The sequence below is a fragment of the Mustela nigripes genome, chromosome 10, assembly GCF_022355385.1.
Source record: "Mustela nigripes isolate SB6536 chromosome 10, MUSNIG.SB6536, whole genome shotgun sequence".
NCBI classification, from domain to species: Eukaryota; Metazoa; Chordata; class Mammalia; order Carnivora; family Mustelidae; genus Mustela; species Mustela nigripes.
This window is the reverse complement of record NC_081566.1, coordinates 41,523,430-41,531,046: the sequence shown is the minus strand read 5'-3', so window position 1 is coordinate 41,531,046 and position 7,617 is coordinate 41,523,430. Positions and strand designations below refer to the sequence as shown.

Here is a 7,617-nt window from a genome sequence, read left to right as displayed (position 1 = left end):
CTTTAGAGAGAGAGAGAGAGGGAAAAACGTCAACAAAGGGTGTCAATCTTTACCGCCACCCCCCCCTCCCGGCCCCTGGCTACCAGAGCTGTCTGGCCTGCTCCCACTGGCCTCTAATGCCCCCCCATTTTGGACTTCTAAGGAAATCCCCCCACCCTGGCTGCTCTTTCAAACAGCAGGACCTGAACCTCCCGAATGGGCAGCGAGGCTCATCTCCAGTGCCAAGAAGCAGGACCTGGCCCTTAGGTGCACCCCCTCCCTTTGTGGGGGGAAGGGAGGCGGCCTGGACCAAGGGCCTCTGGGAACGGGTTCTCACCCCATCCTGTCCCACAGGCTGCACATTCCATTCTGAGTCAAGTAGGGGGCGGGGACTGGGGGAGGTGAGGCCAAGGGGAGGAGAACAGTCTGGCCTCCTCTGGGGCGGATCCCCCAGGGAGCTCCAGGCCTGGCAGGGATCGGACCTAAACCACCAGCGGGGGGGGGGGGGGGGAAGCCCAAGGATTCCGGCCCATTCTGTGGTTCCTTCCCGTTCTCTCCTCACACCAAAACACCGAAACCCTGCCTTGGACATGTCCCCAAAAGGTACAGGGGACAATGTGGAGTAACACTAAACCTCTCCCCAACTCCCAACCTGGCCACAATTCCCAGGGATGCTTCTGGGGCTTCAGGCCAAAGCCATTTATATGCTAAGGTGGAGAACTGAATTCAGGTTTGATGGTACTTGTACGGCTTCCCACAGTCACCAAGCAGTCTAGTAGTCTAGATAGTAGCATCCACTACTATCTGAGTAACGGATGCTATTTAGGAAAATAGGGGGAAGCTGTATAGTTCGTTCCCACTTCCTCCTCTACCACCCCAAACACACCTCTCTCCTCAAAACACACTACGGGGGGCCCCTGCGCAGCTCAGTGGGTTAAGGCCTCCGCTTTCAGCTCAGGTCATGATCCCAGGGTCCTGGGATGGAGCCCCACATCGGGCTCTCTGCTCAACGGGGAGCCTGCTTCCCCCTCTCTCTGCCTGCCTCTCTGCCTACTTGTGATCTCTGTTAAATAAATAAATAAAATCTTAAAACACACACACACACACACACACACACTATGGGACACCTCAACCTTTTGGTACACATCTCAGCCCCAGCTGCTTGCTCCCCCAGCTCAACCCCGTCCCCATCCCCATGTGCATTGGCTGTAAGATGCCAGGCCACACACACAGCACGTCCTGGGCCAAGCCCAGGCCTTGGATCTGCCTGCCGATAACCCCGTGAGGAGATGGGGAAACCCCAGCCACTTCCTCCTCACCTCACAGCCTCTTGGAGGTCTGACCACTGTCCCTGTCCCATGTCTGGGTCCACCTAGATCCTTACCGACAACACCCAGTCAGGGGACGGCGCTGGGCAAGGCCAGGGCCACAGGGGCCCAGGTTCCTCCCAAATGAGGTGGGTCACAGGAGCAGAGGGTCTTCCTAAATAAAGCAGGGGCAGGAGAGCCAAGAACATGCCTGGAGTAGCAGGGGTAACTGCCAGGTTCTATGCTGTAGGCCAGGCAGGGCAGACAAAACCCTTGTCCTAGGCAAGTCCCAGGGGCTTTAACCACCATGAAGCTTGAGCAGGAATGGCCTCGGGGGTCTCCGGCAGGCCTGACCGGACACACTATCCCACTGCAGCCACTCTTAGGAGGAAGTCACCATGTCAGCACTGCTCAGAGACTATTTGAATTTTGTAAAGGAACAGAGTCCCATCCGACCAGAGAAGCAAGCAGAGGCTGAAAGTGGCCCTGCCAAGCCTGCCTGCAACAGATTTCCTAAGCAAGGCTTCCCAAGGAGCTGGAAGGAGGACTCCAAGGAAGAGGCAGCCAAAATGGAGGTGGCCACGAAAACACCCCATCCAGGACATGCCCTCCTGCCTGGGAGCAGGGAGACAGGGAGTTGACAACCGCTGAAAGCCATCTTCCATGAGTCCGGGTCCCCTGCCTGGCACTATGACAGCCTTCCTGGCTAACACAGCCAGGTTCCAGAAAGGAGGCTAGCAAAGGGTGAGGACTGCAGCGAGTTTGGACAGGAGCGAGCCCTCTTAAGCAAACACTGAGCACAAAAAATAATTCCCATTCAAAGCACGATCTGCTGTGGGTCTGGCTGGGCCTTCCCAGCAAAGTCCTTTTCAAAGGCTCCCCTTCACCTCTGAATGTGGCTGGGGGAGGGGCCCGCAGGCCCAGTGGCATTTGAATTCCACTTCTTCCAGAGGCTTCCTGGTGACCTACTGGGAGCTACCCAGTAAGGTCAATCTCAAAGCATTCCCACAAAGGAGGAAACCTATGGAGAGCATCAACCGCTCAAGGGCAGGAACAGGCCTCTTAAGGCAATGCTTCTCTGGCAACAGCACACCCAGACCCACGCCATTCACCGGGCACCGCTGTGGACTTAATCGGATGTGAGTCTCCTCAGCTGTAAGAGGTTGAGGTTAAGTACTGTTGCTGTTTCCCATTTCACAGATGGGAAAACAGAGGCTCAGAGCTGTTAAGTGATGAAAACCTCTCCCAGCTCTAACTCCTTACTGGATACATCATGTTGTCCTCTATCTGCTAATTATCAGAGCAACAAAATGTTCAGGCAGCAACCCCCCTCCCCGACCTAAGGAAAGAGGACGTACGGATGAAGCTGAACCACGAGATGCTTTCAAAGCCAAGGAAGCACTGAAATCGCCCTTCACCTGTACTGACCCCCAACATTCTTGGTAACAAAATCCAAGTTGGGGATAGAATACCCTCTCTAGGCAAGAGCAAAGAGTGATTAGTGAGACCCTCTGGCTCCATTTCCAGAACAATCTCCCTTCGGCCCACCCTACCTCCATTCTGAATCCAATGGGCCTCCTGGCTAGCTCTTCCGTTCCTGCTGCCCCTCAAAGTACCCTCTATTAGCAGCCAAAGTGACCTCTCTTTTTCCCACTTTTTCGCACTTATTAAAGCCATTAATGACCATTGTAGAAGACTGGAAGAATCAAAAGAAGAAGGAAATAAAAATCACCCATTGCCCAGCATCTGGAATCAGCTCTGTAAACATTTCCAGGCAGCCTAGGTCTTCTCTTCATGTATGCATGCACGGGGGCACACGCACATGCACACGCATGATCATCTGTACAAAATTAGTACCACAGCATAGAACTTCATCTAGGGTTTTACTCCCTTTATCATATTCATATTCCAAATTATAAGCTATTCTTTCTTTACCTACACTTTTTGGGGTCCGGTGGGTTTTCTTGTTTGTTTGTTTCGGCATACATAGTTCAAAGATGTACAAGGCACTCCGTTCGGCAGGACAAAAGGGTGCAGAGTGAAAACACCATATTTCCTCCATCCCAACCCATGCCCTCCCCTGGGGCAACTCTGATTACCTGTTTCTTATATACTAAATCATCTTTTAAAATCATCCATCAGATCACGTCACTCCCCTCCGTAAAATTCTCCAGTGGTTTCCCCATCACACTGGCCATCTAATCAAGCTCCTGAACACTGCTCCCAGGCCCCGGGTCCCCAGGCTTGGGCCCTCCCCTCCGGATTTCCTCTAGGCATACTGCTGTTACCAAACCCTGAACTGGCCTCAGGGATTTTTCATTCCCCCCCGCGTGGAATCCTTTTTTCCAGGCTTTGTGCAGCAGGCTCCTTCTCCTAGTCCAGGCCTCCACCGGCCGCCTGTCTCCAATCATCTCTGCCTGCCTCCATGCCCCCACCCTGTGTCACAGCACCATGCTGTATTTCTGCCACATGACCTATGGTTACTTATTTCAAGTTATTTATTCCATTAGAAAGAAGGCTCCCTGAGGGCGGGCACGCTACCTGTCTTGTTCACCCCTAAAATCATGCTACCTAGCACGGGGCCTGGCACATAATAAATGTGCCAACACATTTCCGTGAAAGACACGAATGGGGGGGGGGGGGCGTGTGTGTCTGCAATGCTGGTTCTCATCACTGAAAACAGCCCAGGAGCAGGAACTCCAAGCACCAATCTCCTGGCCACCCTCCCCAGTGCCCAGGGTGGGAGCCAGAGAATCAAGAAAGGAAAGAGGAACCCACGGTTGGAGGCAATACCCACCTGTTCTTCCCCACTGTCACCCAGCTCATCCCTAATCGCTGCCTTTGCCGAGTCTGGAAACACAGAAGGAGCTTGTGACAAACCCAATTTCCTAGAAAATACTCAAACTGCAAGTGGGAAGTTGAAGTTTTTCGCTTCCCATCTCCCCAGGCGGCCTGGATTTTCCAGGTTCCCAAGTGAGCGCCAGCAGCAGGTGACATGGAGGGCACCGAGGGAGCAGAGCTCCCTTAAGGAACTGCCTCAGCCGGTCCCACCTGGTGCCCCCACCCCCACCTACTCCTTCCCCAAGGGGCAGCAGACACCTGGGCTCCTCTCTCCAGAAATTCACCCAGCCCCAGAGACACAAATGCGCATCCAATCCTGAGCCAGCAGCCCCAGCCAGGACACTCGGGGGAAACACTCCTAGAGAGGCTTCCTTCCTGGGGCCTGATTTCCACTGAGAGAAGACTGCAGGTGGGCCAAGATTGATTTTTAAGAATGAGGGAAAGGAGGGAGTAAAGTGCCTTTCACAAAAACTGTGAAATAATGGGGGGGGGGGTGGCAGTAATGAAAGATTTCCCAAGATGGATCTACGCAAGGAGTAGGGAGATCTGAGGAGCCCAAATCAGGAAAGGGTGGTAAGAAGTGTGAGGTTTCTGCCTTGCCAGAAGTGGACAATTGTTACAACTGATTAAAGGACACTCCTGAGTGTCCTTCTGGTCAGTTAATAATGGCAATAACAGCGAACATTTCTCCAGCACTTACTATGTGCCAGGCACAGTTCTATGAGCAAACTGAGACACCGAGCAGTAAGGCCCAATTGCTCAAGATCATGTCGCCAGTGGCAGAATCTAGGATCTACCTTCAGAGCCCTGGCTCTTAACCACAAAGCTTTATGTGGCTTTCAGTGGCCCCAGGGCGGGGGAGAGGGAGGGATCCCGAACCATTTCCCCTTGTTCCCCTTAATTGATCATTCGATGTCAGTTTCAAGGATATGCACACAATTCTGCCAGTTCTGCATACGGGAAAATCTGGGAGAGTTACAAATCTGGGAGAGTTACGGTGCTCGCCCAAGCTGATGCTGCCCGCGGGAGGGGAATCAGAACCAAAATGTGCGGAACCTCAGCTTGTGGAGCACCACTTCCTAAGGGAGCACGATGTACACCCGGATCTCCAAACTCCGCCCAGAGCAGCAGCATCTCCTCTGGCTCTGACCAGACCCCTGCGCCAGAGCCAGCGCCGAGGCGCCCTGCCCGGAAATTCCCACAGAGTCACTGCGAACTTCCCAGGAAAACTCCTCGGCTTCCTCCTAGCCCCAGTCACGGGGGCAGCTGCCAAGAGCGCCGCTGGAGTCCTTGCAGCTGCCGTCGGCCCTCCAGGGCGGGAGCCGCCGCTCGTGCGCTCGGGGTCCTCCCGGAAAGGTCCAGGGCTGAAGTTCAAAATTCACTTCCCGCCCAGGCCCGGCTCGCGGCCCCGCCCGGGGCTCTCCGGCAGCCCCCACGCTCTCGCCCTCCCCAACCCCAGATAAGTAATGGAGCCCCTGCCGCCTGGAAGGCCAGCCCGGCAGCCGGGAAAATCCCGCGGGCGATCCTTGCGCGTCTGGGGACTCGCAGCAGCCGAAGCGCGAGCGCGCGTGCACACACACACACACACACACACACACACACACACGTGTGTGCGCGCGCGCCTGTGCGTGTCACAGAAGCCGGCGCGCACACGTGTGTACATGTACGTGTGAGTGTGTGTGTGTGTCTGTGTGTGTGTGTGTGTTTACGTACAGAACGCGCGGGGTGGGAAAACAATGGCGAGCCTCTGGGAACCGAGCGACCGGCCCCCTCCCCACCTCCCCGCCTCCCTACCCCTAGGCAAGATTTGCTTTGCAGCGAAATCGGGATGCAGAGATTCACCTCCGACTGCAAAGGCGGGAGGTGGGGGTGGTAAGGAGGAGGATAGGGTGGGAGGTGGGAGGGGGTGAAACAGGAGCGGCCGGAGCAGAAAACAAACAGGATGCAGCGCCCGGCGGGTCCGCTGGGGTGCGAACCTGGCAGGGTGGAAAGGACTGCGTGGCCGGCCCCCGGCACCGCACCAGCCCGGGATGGGGGCGGGGGGGGGGGTCCATCTGCGTCTGGGCGCCGGCACCCGAGCCGCACGCGGGGCGCGCACGGGTCGCCCCAGCTTCCCGTTGGTAAATCCTAGAACTGGGCGCCTAGATAGACTGATGAGAAAGCCCTCGTGCCCCCGGCCCGCCGACGAGGGGTGGAGGGGGTGCGAGCACCCCAAGGCTGGCTAGCGTGGTGCGCACACACACACACACACACACACACACATCCCCCCCCACGCCACCCCACGGCCTTACCGGGCTGCCACCCCTCTGCACAAGGACCCGGGTCGGCCCGCGAGGAGCCGCCACTGGCCGGCGTCGTTGGGGGGGGGGGGGCATGTGGGGGGTCCGTTTCCTTCTCAAAAAACTTTGCAAAGGACGAAAACTCGCAGAGATGAGAGCCGGTGTGTGCCCAGAAACACCGGGGCGGGAATGTCAAACTTCGCAGGGCTGGGGAGAGGGGCGCAGAGGCGTGCTGCGGGAGCCGAGGGGAGCACTTACTACTCAGCCAGGCGCTGGGCTCCGGGCTCCGCGCTCCTGCTCCGGCTCTTCCTCCGTACGGGTCCTCGCGGCTGGCAGCCCGGGCTTCCCGCTCACATGCCCCGGCGGCAACGCGGCTGACCGGCGCGCAGGGCTGGGGCGGCTGGGTTGGGAGCAGGCACGCCCCCCGCCGTGGGCCGGGGAGTCGCTCGGGACTCGTGGCCACCCTGGGTCCGCGCCCCACCGCCGGCCGCAGTCCCGGGCGTAGAGCTCGGTTCCGGCCGGGCGGCGCCCTCCGCCGAGCCAGGCCGCTCTCTGCACTCTGCCCTCTGCCCTCTGCTTGCGGCCGTCTCCCTGCCTTCCGCGGTCCTGCTCCCTGACTCGCCCGGACGCGGCGCCGGCCCGCCCGCCCGGCTCTCCCGTTCCGCGCCTCGGCTCGGTCCCGAACCAGGGCCTCGGCGGCCGGCCGCTGCGCCCCGGGCTCAGACCTGGGCTCGCCGCTCCTGGGCCGGGGCTCCAGGACCCGCCACTTGCACAGTTCAGTTCGAGCCGGGACCGGGAGCAGGGCGCTCGCAGCTCGGTGCTGCGAGGCGACTCCACAGCCTCAGAGGAGAAAGAGGGAGGGAGACAGAGAGCGGGCAGGGGGAGGAGGAAGGAGGAAGGGTGGGGAGATGGAGAAGGAGGGAGGGACAGAGAGTTCCCTCCTCCTCCCTGCAGCCAGGTCCATCCCGGCATCCACAGCTGGAAACCTCGGTTGGGAATGGGAAGGGGAGAGCGGCGGGGGGCGGGTGGGAAGAGAAGAAAGAGGTGGATTCTGCCCACTCCCACCGCCCAGGTATGAGGGTCGCTGCCGAGAATCTCCGCTCCTTGGAGCAAGACCCAAGAAGTTATCCGTCTAGCTCCCGGCCTCCGGACCCTCCAGACGGGCAGGATTGAGAGTTTCCGACCCTACGCAGAACCTCATCCTACCTGAA

General features: G+C 58.3%; 1 protein-coding gene across 1 annotated transcript in view; it reads right to left on the bottom strand.

Moving 5' to 3' along the window:
* Positions 1 to 7,260, bottom strand: part of SOX13 (SRY-box transcription factor 13) — a 45,482-nt gene extending 38,222 nt beyond the window's left edge. The window contains exon 1 of the mRNA XM_059413172.1: positions 6,665 to 7,260. The gene's annotated coding sequence lies outside the window, so the exon portion shown is untranslated. The remainder of the gene's footprint in view (positions 1 to 6,664) is intronic.
* Positions 7,261 to 7,617: the final 357 nt, after the last annotated feature.